At 49.9% G+C, this 9697-nt stretch overlaps 1 pseudogene; it reads right to left on the reverse strand.

Annotated features, from left to right (window-relative positions):
• Positions 1 to 4494: 4494 nt before the first annotated feature.
• LOC103247997 (docking protein 1 pseudogene) lies at positions 4495 to 6821 on the reverse strand (annotated as a pseudogene).
• Between the last annotated feature and the right edge of the window lie 2876 nt (positions 6822 to 9697).

The following is a 9697-nucleotide window of genomic DNA, read 5'->3' on the forward strand; positions in this document are numbered from 1 at the left end:
ACAAGAGATACAGGTAAACAGAGGGAGACAAGAACGGAACATACACAGCGAAAGACGGGATGGAGCGGGGACAGGGCAGAGACAGGAGATGAGGGTAAGAGAGAGACAGGAGGAGACAGGGACAGAGGGGGACGAGAAAGAGAGTGAGGTAGGCATGGAGACAGAAGGGGTCAGGATGAGACATGGACGGCAACCAGGACTGCGGTGGAGAGCAGGGGAGGGATGAGACAAAACAGAGGCAGGAATCGTGAGACAGACACATATGCCCAGGGACAGTCTCAGAGAGACAGGGCCAGGGACAGCCAGAAGCGCGGGAGCAGGGGCTGAGGGCGGAGAGAAAACGCCTCCTGGGAGCTTAGACAAGAGGGCTGGAGCGCACAGGGGGCCCAGGGATGGTGCTGGAGGCTCTGGGGAGCTGCGGGGAGGGAGGGTCGTGGGAGCCAGGTCCTTCTACCCTGACTTGTCCCGAGGCCCACACGACCCTGCACCTTCAGGGCCCCCCTGCCTCTCCCTCCCCCAGTTCCCTCAGCTCCATCTGCGGTATGCGACCCTCTCCTGTGACCTTGGGCTCAGGATGTGATGGATGTCAGGAAGGGAGCGTACCCCGTGACCTCTTTATTGTTCTTCAGTCTCTTACCCCTGTTCTCCACGGCCCCCCCTTTTTTTCTCCAGGGAAACCACCTAGACTCAGTCTGCACCTGGCCCCGACATCCCTACAGATTCAGTCACCAGCTCTCCCATGCTGTGGGACAGCGGGACACGTTCAGAATCCTTACCGTTGGGCAGCTCCTCCACTCAACCCTCAGCCTCCTGCACCGATCTTGGCAGGTTCTGTAGATGGGGAGTCTGAGACCCATGGAGAAGCCGCGGGAAGGGTGTGTCTTTGGTTCCAGCTGAAGTCCTTGGGGGTTGATATAAGGACTCCTGGAATTCTCCCCAAGTTTGTCAGGTCAGAGAGGAGTCCATCTTTCCTCAGGTAACCCCTCCCCCATCATCCCTTCTGGGCTTCGCAGGAGGCCTCTCCATCCCCAATCTCTGGAACCACTCTATGCCAGGGGATTTCTTCCAGGTTTCTCCGATTACCTCCTTTCAAATGTTTTTATTGCGACAAAATACACATAACATAAAATTTACCATCTTAGCCACTTTAAGCTATAGTTCTGTGGTAGTAAATACATTCATATTTGTGTATTAATACATCCATCTCCATAACTCTTCGAATCTTGTAAAATCAAAACTCTGTACCCGTTAAACAATACCTTCCATTTCCCCATCCTTCCTGCAAACCGCCATTCCTCTTTCTGTCTCTATGATTTTGTGTTTTTTTTTCAGACAGAGTCTTTCACTCTGTCACTCAGGCTGGAGTGCAGCAGCGAGATCATGGTGCAGTCTTGCCTTCCTTGGCTCAAGCGATCCTCCCGCCTCAGCTTCCTGAGTAGCTGGGACTACACGTGCACACCACCATGCCTAGTTAATTTTTAAATCTTTTGTAGAGTTGGAGATCTCACTATGTTGCCCAGGCTGGTCTCTGTTATTTTGACTAGGGACCTCGTATAAGTGGAATCACACAGTATTTGTCTGTTTACTTATTTATTTTTGAGATAGTCTTACTCTGTCACCACGGCTGCAGTGCAGAGGTGGGATCACAGCTCACTGCCGCCTTGACCTTCTGGGCTCAAGCGATTCTCCCGCCTCAGCCTCCCGGAGTATTGAGATTGCAGGAGTGAGCCTCCACACCCAGCCCAGTATTTGTCTTTTTGACTTATACTCCTTTTATATACCCCTTTTCCTTATCCATCCATCCATGGACATTTGGGTTGCTTCCACATTTTAGCTGTTGTGAATAATGCTGCTGTGAACATGGGTGTACACGTATCTGCTTAAGATGTTTGTATCTGCTTTCAAACCTTTTCAATATATACCCAGAGGTGGAATTGCTGGATCATACAGTAATTCTCTTTTTGTTTTTCAAGGAACTGCCACAATGTTTTCCACAGAGGCTTTTCCATTTTCCATTCTCACCAGCAATGCACCAGTATTCTGATTTCGACACATCCTTGCCAACACTTGTTAATTTCTGTTTTTCTCAAATGACTTTTTGGGTCTAAACTTGTAGAGATTGAGACCTGCCAGCTTAGCTGCTTCAAAAGGTTCTCCTTCCTGGTGTGAGAGGTGCACTTCTCCCCATCAATACATCCTCTACAGGGAGTACAAGGGATCTCAGAATTGGGAAATCAGATGGGGTAACTGCTCTCAGATCCTCCCATGGCTCTCCATTGCCCTCATGATCAAGTTCAAGCTCTTGCTGGCCGGCCATGTCCTCGATGCTAGCGCTCCAGCCTGCCTCCCCCTCATCTTGGCTTTCTTTGCAGCTGTCACACACTAATCTTTTAGTTCAGAGCTGTTCTCTCTGGCTGGAATGCCCACTTCATTCCCTGCCCTCCCATGCAAAACAAGCAAAAACAAACAAACCCAAGCCTGGTTGACTCCTATTTATCCATTGGGTCTCAATTTGGATATCACTGCTTCCTGGAAGCCTTCCCTGATGCCACTAGACTAGGTTGGGCATCCTTGCCATGTCCCACAGTAGTACCTCCTCTCTTTTGGTCACTCAAATGACCTTGTTGAAGTGTTTGCAATACAGTGCAAGGTCTTAGGGCAGAACTATGTCATCTTGTTTCTCACTCACTCCCCAGCCCTACCGTGGTGCCTAGCCCGTCACTCTGCATGTCATAGGTCCTCTCTTATCTGTTTGTCAAATGAATGGAATAGGCTACTCTGAAATCTTTGTGTTGGAAAATTCTGTCCTCGCTTCCAGGGAAGAAATTCTCATCCCCTGACTCCACTTGCACTCTCTGAAGAGGGATCATCCTGCCCTCTTCATTTCCCCTCTCTCCAGGGACGGGAAACTTTTTCCCTTGTGGGTAGAGGTTTCTTCCAACCTCTGCCTGGAAGAAAGTCCTTCTTCATCTGAGGAAGCTGCAGGTGGCCATACTCCTTCCCCAGTGAAGCTGACCAGCACTAGGAGCAACTGAAGCTTGTATTCAGGGACAAGCAGGGATATGAGGGGAGGTAAAGTCCCAGTGCTCCCTCAGGGCCTGACTCCAACTGTCTCAGAGACCATGATCTAACCCTGTCATTTTTTTTTTTCCCTTTTTTCTTTTCTCTCTTTTTCTTTTCTTTCCTTCTTTCTTTCTTTCTTTCTCTCTTTCTTTCTTTCCTCTCTTTTTTTTTTTTTTTTTTTTTTTGAGACAGAGTCTTGCTCTGTTGCCCAGGCTGGAGTGCAGAGGCATGATCTTGGCTCACTGCAACCCCTGCCTCCCAGGTTCAAATGATTCTCCTGCCTCAGTCTCCCGAGTAGCTGGGATTACAGGTGCCTGCCACCATGTCCAACTAATTTTTGTGTTTTTAGTAGAGATGGGGTTTCACCATGTTGGCCAGGCTGGTCTCGAACTCCTGACCTCAAGTGGTCTACCCATCTCAGCCTCCCAAAGTTCTGGGATTACAAGCATGAGCCACCATGCCCGGCTTAAGCCCTGTCATTTCTACAGTTTGGTCCTTGACTCAATAAATTCCCTTCTATCTAAACTACTTTTGGTTGGGCTTCTGACACTTGCTACCAATAGTTCTGATCAATACAATCTTTAAAGACTTAACACATTTATAGGTAATCAAACAAATGGTAGTGGTGATAAGAAGCTTTATTGTAAAATGCTACAGGGTCAGCTGGGCAGGAACTGGCCTTTCCAGGCCTCAGGATGTGGAGTTGGGGTTTTTGTCCCTGCAGGCATCCGTTTGCATCTGCTGATCGGCATAGGAGCTGAGAAGCATTCCAAGGAAGTGTTTTAAACCATGTCCACTATTGGGTTCAGACCTATATAGACAGGTCTCTCAGATGGCAGAGGTGAGGGAACTTTAGAAGCCAGCCTACACACATGTGCACGTGTGTGCGTGTGTGCGTGTGCGTGTGTGCGTGTGTGCGTGTGCGTGTGTGCGTGTGTGCGTGCGTGTGTGCGTGTGTGTGTGTGTGAGATAGGGGTAGGCAAAGGGGCTTCCTGAGAACTCACCATCAGAGAAGAAGGAGACAGGCAGAGTGGGAGGGACTCTGCAAGGGCCTCATACCAGAGCGACTGGTGGTTGAGAGTCTGATATGGGGAGCTCCACCCCCAAAATGTGTGTACTCCTGGGGGAGCTAAAAATGCTCTGGCATGAAACATTGTCACTGCAATCTTGCTGCGAAGCCTCCTTGCAGAGCAGGACAGCTTCACTTCCAAGAATGATGACAAATTCTGGAGCCTGGTTGCTGGGTTCCAACTCTGTTTCCACCATTGATGAGCTGTGTGACTTAGGGTAAGTTATTCAACCTCTCTGTGCCTCAGTTTTCTCATCTGTAAACTAGTTTTTGTTTGTTTTTAAGAGACAGGATGTCTCTTTGTTGCCCAGGAGTGCAGTGGCATGATCACTGCATCCTCGAACTTCTGGGCTCAAGTGATCCTCCTGCCTCAGTCTCTCCAGTAGCTAGGACTACAGGCATAGGCCACCATGCCTAGCTTAAATTAGTTTATTTTATGATTAGATGAATTAAAGTACATAAAGTGTTGGAATAGTGCCTGGCACATTAAATAAATCAGTTATTTAACCACCACCACCACAACAACCCCTTCTCCCTCTTTTTAAATTTTTTTTTTTAATTTTTATTTTTAAACCCAAGCTGACTTCAATAGGAATTTTAAAAATTTTAAATATATCTCTGGCAAAGAATAATGCAGGGGTAAGGATCTAGGCACAGTCTAACATCTCTCTGAGGCCTCCACACAGGCCCCTCAAACTGCACCCACTCTGACCATGCACCACCTTCCACAGACCTGGTCCCACAGCTGTCCCTTCCTTTGGAGAAGTGGGGAAGGGATGGCTTTAGGGGGATGCAGAGTCCATCCCTCAGCCATGCCATCTGCCCCGCTTCTTAGGACTTCCTGAGATTGACTGTCCTTCCCTTGACTCCCCCATCCCTCTGGTCCCCTGGTCTCACATGGCATGGCCCCTCCCACCCTCTGGCTTCTGCTGGTTCTAACCATTTTCTCTGATCCCTGGTGCCACCTCCCCATGGTCCTCCTCAGCAACTTCAGCCTTGCCCTCCTTCTCAGTTAGGGACCTCTGACTTGACCCCAGTCTTGTCAGTCCCTACTCTAGAGAGCCCACAGTCCCAGCTCCCTGAGGCCCCACTCTCCAGGACCTGGCTGTACAGAGCTGAGTTGTGGCTTTTGCTGCTACTGCCAGTTGCAGTACTAGGTTCAGGGAAGGCTGGGCCCTGGGACTTGGGAGCAGGGAGGGTCTTTGTGCTCTGGGTGGGTGGCATAGCATAGTCATCAGGCAGGGTTGTAGGGGAGCTCATAGCTCTCCTACTTCACCTGAGCTTGGCATCCCCACACATCCTTGGGCTCCTAAGGCAGATCATAAAGGCTCTGGGGAAGGGCTGGGACCAGGCCTTCAGGTTCAACATAGATGGGATCCTGTTTGGAGTCCGTCAGCTTGGCCTTCAGCAACTGCTGCTGCTCCTGTCCGTACAAGTCCCAATAGAGAGGTTTCTTCCATTGTACTCCCTCTCCTGCCCGAGCAAGGGTGCTGTCCAAGAAGTCTGAGTATAGGGAGTGCTGGGATGGGCCTGAAGCAATGCACAGGGAGTCTAAGGGCTCAGCATACAGGGCTGGGGGGCTGTCAAGAAGCCCTTGGGGGCCAGGTAGGGAAGGGAATTTCCCCTTTGCCACCTCCCCTTTTTGGGAGTCAGCTCTGAGAACATTCTGACCCTGTCTGGCCTTTCCCTGGGTCTTCTGCCAGTGGATGGCAGTCTCACCTGCCTGGAAGATGTCATTTCCCTGTGCTGTCTGGAAGGTGAAGGTTCCAGGGCCCAGGAGGCAGTGGCTCTGGCCTCAAAAGAGAACATGACCTTGTCCCGGCCATAGCAATGCAACAGAGTGTAGGGCCAGGACAGGACAGCTCCAGTATCTGACTCTGGGCCCCCATGGTCAGGAGAGTCACCCTCTCAGCCTCCAACCCTCAGCAAATAGAGGCATGCAGGTCACAGTGCTCAGCCGCCTCAGTCCTCTGCACTGTTACCCAGAATTGGGATCCTTCCCAGGTGTGGCTGCACAAGGAGTTCTCCAGCATCTCCAGGGCAGAAAGCTCAGGTGGGTTGTTGGTAGGTTCCAGAATCCAGCTGCCTTTCCGAAAGGGGTTTTGGCAGTGTCTGCATCCAGGCTGCACTGGACAGCACATCAACAGCCAGCAGGTGCTAGTGCTGTGCAGTGTCCAGGCGGAAGGCAGTGGCGCTGGGCTCAGGGGGGCTCTCCACAGCCACGGGGGCCAAACTCACACACTTCACCAGATGGATCACCTTGCAGTACAGGCAGCACGAGCTCCCTCAGCCGCTCCCAGAGCTCGACCCCTTATGGTCAAAGAACTTGAGCCACGCTACGCCACGGGGACTGGCCAGGTAGAGCACGGCCCAGGTCTTCCTCCACCTCTTGGTCCCAAAGTGCTCACTCTGCAAAAAGAGTGGCCCTTCCATCACAGCTCCATCCATGGCCCCCAGCGGTTCCTTCCCCGCTTCTCCCTCTTATCAAGTGACTGAGTACTATGGCACTGACAGATCCACACCAGACTCTGGCCAGGCTCCCTCTGATCTGTTACTCCTGACGCTTGCATATATAACCCAGACACGATGCACCACAGCATCACCTTTACCTGAAAGATTTCAGAAGGCATCAGGGCCCTGCAGAATTACCCAGCCTGCTGCCTTCATTTTTGCAGATGAAGAGACCAAGGCCCAGCGAGGGATCCCATAGAAAGAGTAAAAGTAAAACCAATGAGCATGTGTCAGAGGAGGAGTCCCCCACAGCAGGAACGGCATGTAAGAGGATTCTTGGGGACAGATACAGTGGGGACGGCCCTGGATCTTCTGCTTTGGTCCCTGCTATGACATTAACTTAGTCTGTGAGCTCAGGCAGTGGAAGCGGATGAGGAAGGACCCCTGTCCTGGAGAACTCTTTCTGCCAGTGTTCATTTGGAGAGTGGTATCCTGGGGATTCCCAGGTGCCACCACCTTATTATCACTTCTGCCAGCAACACTGATCTTAGCCTCCCCTCAGAACTCTGAGCAAGAATGTCCTGGGCTCAGAGTGTGGCCACTGCGCTGGCTTCTTACTCCAGTGCACTCCTGTCAGCCCTCTGGGGGAGCACACGGAGTAGCAGCTCTTCCCTACCATCGAAATGCATCTTCGTACCCTCCAAAACGATGTCTTCAGTGTCATTGTTATTCAATTATGATCAGAAGCCGAGCTTGATCAGACGTTCAATCTAACTTCTACTAAGTCATGAAACTCCTTTTTTTTTTTTTTTGAGACGGAGTTTTGCTCTTGCTGCCCAGGCTGCAATGGTGTGATCTCGGCTCACTGCAACCTCTGCCTCCCGGGTTCAAGCGATTCTTCTGCCTCAGCCTCCCAAGTAGCTGGGATTACAGACATGCGCCTCCATGCCCAGCTAATTTTGTATTTTTAGTAGAGATGGGGTTTCTCCGTGGGGTTTCTCCATGTTGATCAGGCTGGTCTCAAACTCCTGACCTCGGGTGATCCGCCCACCTCGGCCTTCCAAAGTGCTAGGATTACAGGCATGAGCCACTGCGCCCGGCCAAGTCATGAAACTTCTCTATCAGTGAAAAGTTAACACATTGTCTGGTCCTGCTTAAGGACAAGAACTTTTACCCCCCATCTATCTACCAACTTCATAAGCAGCCATATTTCAAGTCTCTATTCTCTGCTGCTGGGACTATCTGGTCCAGGGAGGGTGAGAAGCAAATACATCTATTGTATATGATCCTGACCTTTCTATCAGAATCCATAGTCTTTTGCTCATCCCTCTGTTAAGAGGACAACACTTGCTGACCATTCTCCCTACCAGTACCTTAGGTCACACAGTCTTCCTTTTTGTTCTTAGCTTCTAGCTTCTAGCATCAGGGCTTTCCAGGCCCCCAAATGGCCAGCCACCAGAGATCCCTGAAGAATGAGGAAAGACCTTAATCCAGTTCTACAAACATTTTTTTGAGTGTCCAATCCATGATGGACCCTCATGAGGCACTGGACACATGGGAATATGTTCATCTTGGATGCTTTCTTTCTTTCTTACCTTTTTCTTTCTTTTTTTTTTTTTTTTTGAGATGGAGTCTAGCTCTGTCACCTAGGCTGGAGTGCAATGGTACAATCTCGGCTCACTGCAACCTCTGCCTCCCTGGCTCAAGCGATTCTCCTACCTCAGCCTCCTGAGTAGCCGAAATTATAGGCACGCGCCACCGTGCCTGGCTAATTTGTGTATTTTTTGTAGAGACGGGGTTTCACCGTGTTGCCCAGGCTGGTCTTGAACTCCTGACCTCAGGTGATACACCCGCCTCAGCCTCCCAAAGTGCTGGGATTATAGGCATGAGCCACCATGCTGGCGGGATGTTTCTTTAAGGATTTCCCAGTCTGTTGGGCACATGGGAACTTATCTGGGGAGAGGGGGGATTTCTCTTCAGAATGTCTTAGTTGTTGGTGTAAGAGAATGGTACAGAGAAGTTTTGTTGATTCCTTTAAAAAGGGGAAAGAGAAAACAAAGTTTAACCCTACCAACCTTGCCATGCTCTGACAAGCTTATCCAGGTGACATAGTTTGGCTGTGACCCCACCCAAATCTCATCTTGAATTGTAGCTCCCATAATTCCCACTTGTTGTAGAGGGACCCGATTGGAGGTAATTGAATCACGGGGGCGGGTATTTCCTGTGTTGTTCTTGTGGTGAATAGGTCTCTGGAATAGTCTCATGAGATCTGATGGTTTTATAAATGGGAGTTTCGCCTGCGCAAGCAGTCCTGTCTACCGCAATGTGAGATGTGACTTTGTCCCTTGTTTGCCTTCTGCCATGATTGTGAGGACTCCCCAGCCATGTGGAACTGTGAGTGCATTAAACCTCTTTCCTGGCTGGGTGCGGTGGCTCATGCCTGTAATCCCAGCACTTTGGGAGGCTGAGGCGGGTGGATCACCTGAGGTCAGGAGTTCCAGACCAGCTTGGCCAACGTAGTGAAACCCCGTCTCTACTAAATATACAAAAATTAGCCGGGCATGGAGGTGCCCTGCCTGTAGTCCCGGCTACTCTGGAGCCTGAGGCAGGAGAATCGCTGGAACCTAGGAGGCGGAGGTTGCAGTGAGCTGAGATCATGGCACTACACTCCAGCCTGGGTGACAGAGTCAGATCCCATCTCAAAAGAAAAAAAAAACAAAGTTTTTTTTCTTTTATAAATTATCCAGGCTCAGATATGTCTTTATCAGCAGTGTGAGAACAGACTAATACACCACGTTATTGTGCATGGGAAGGAACCTGCCAATGGGCTGCCATAGTGAACAATTATGGAGTGGTTATCCAGCACCATTCTTCCTCCTTGGGAACAGTTACGTCCATCTAGATGGCTCCCCAGGGACCATTGCTTTTACATAATCCTTCCCTCAGTCATAATTGGCCCAGATGTGGACCCTTTTCAAAGATGGGTCAATAAAACCTTTCCTTACCATTTTTTCTTATTTGAACTTAGAAACAAGTCATTCTTTTGTTTTTTGTTTGTTTCTTTGTTTTTGCTTTTTAAGAAATAAGAGTCTTTCTTAAAGCCTGAAGTCTTTA

The sequence above is a fragment of the Chlorocebus sabaeus genome, chromosome 1 (assembly GCF_047675955.1).
Source record: "Chlorocebus sabaeus isolate Y175 chromosome 1, mChlSab1.0.hap1, whole genome shotgun sequence".
NCBI classification, from domain to species: domain Eukaryota; kingdom Metazoa; phylum Chordata; class Mammalia; order Primates; family Cercopithecidae; genus Chlorocebus; species Chlorocebus sabaeus.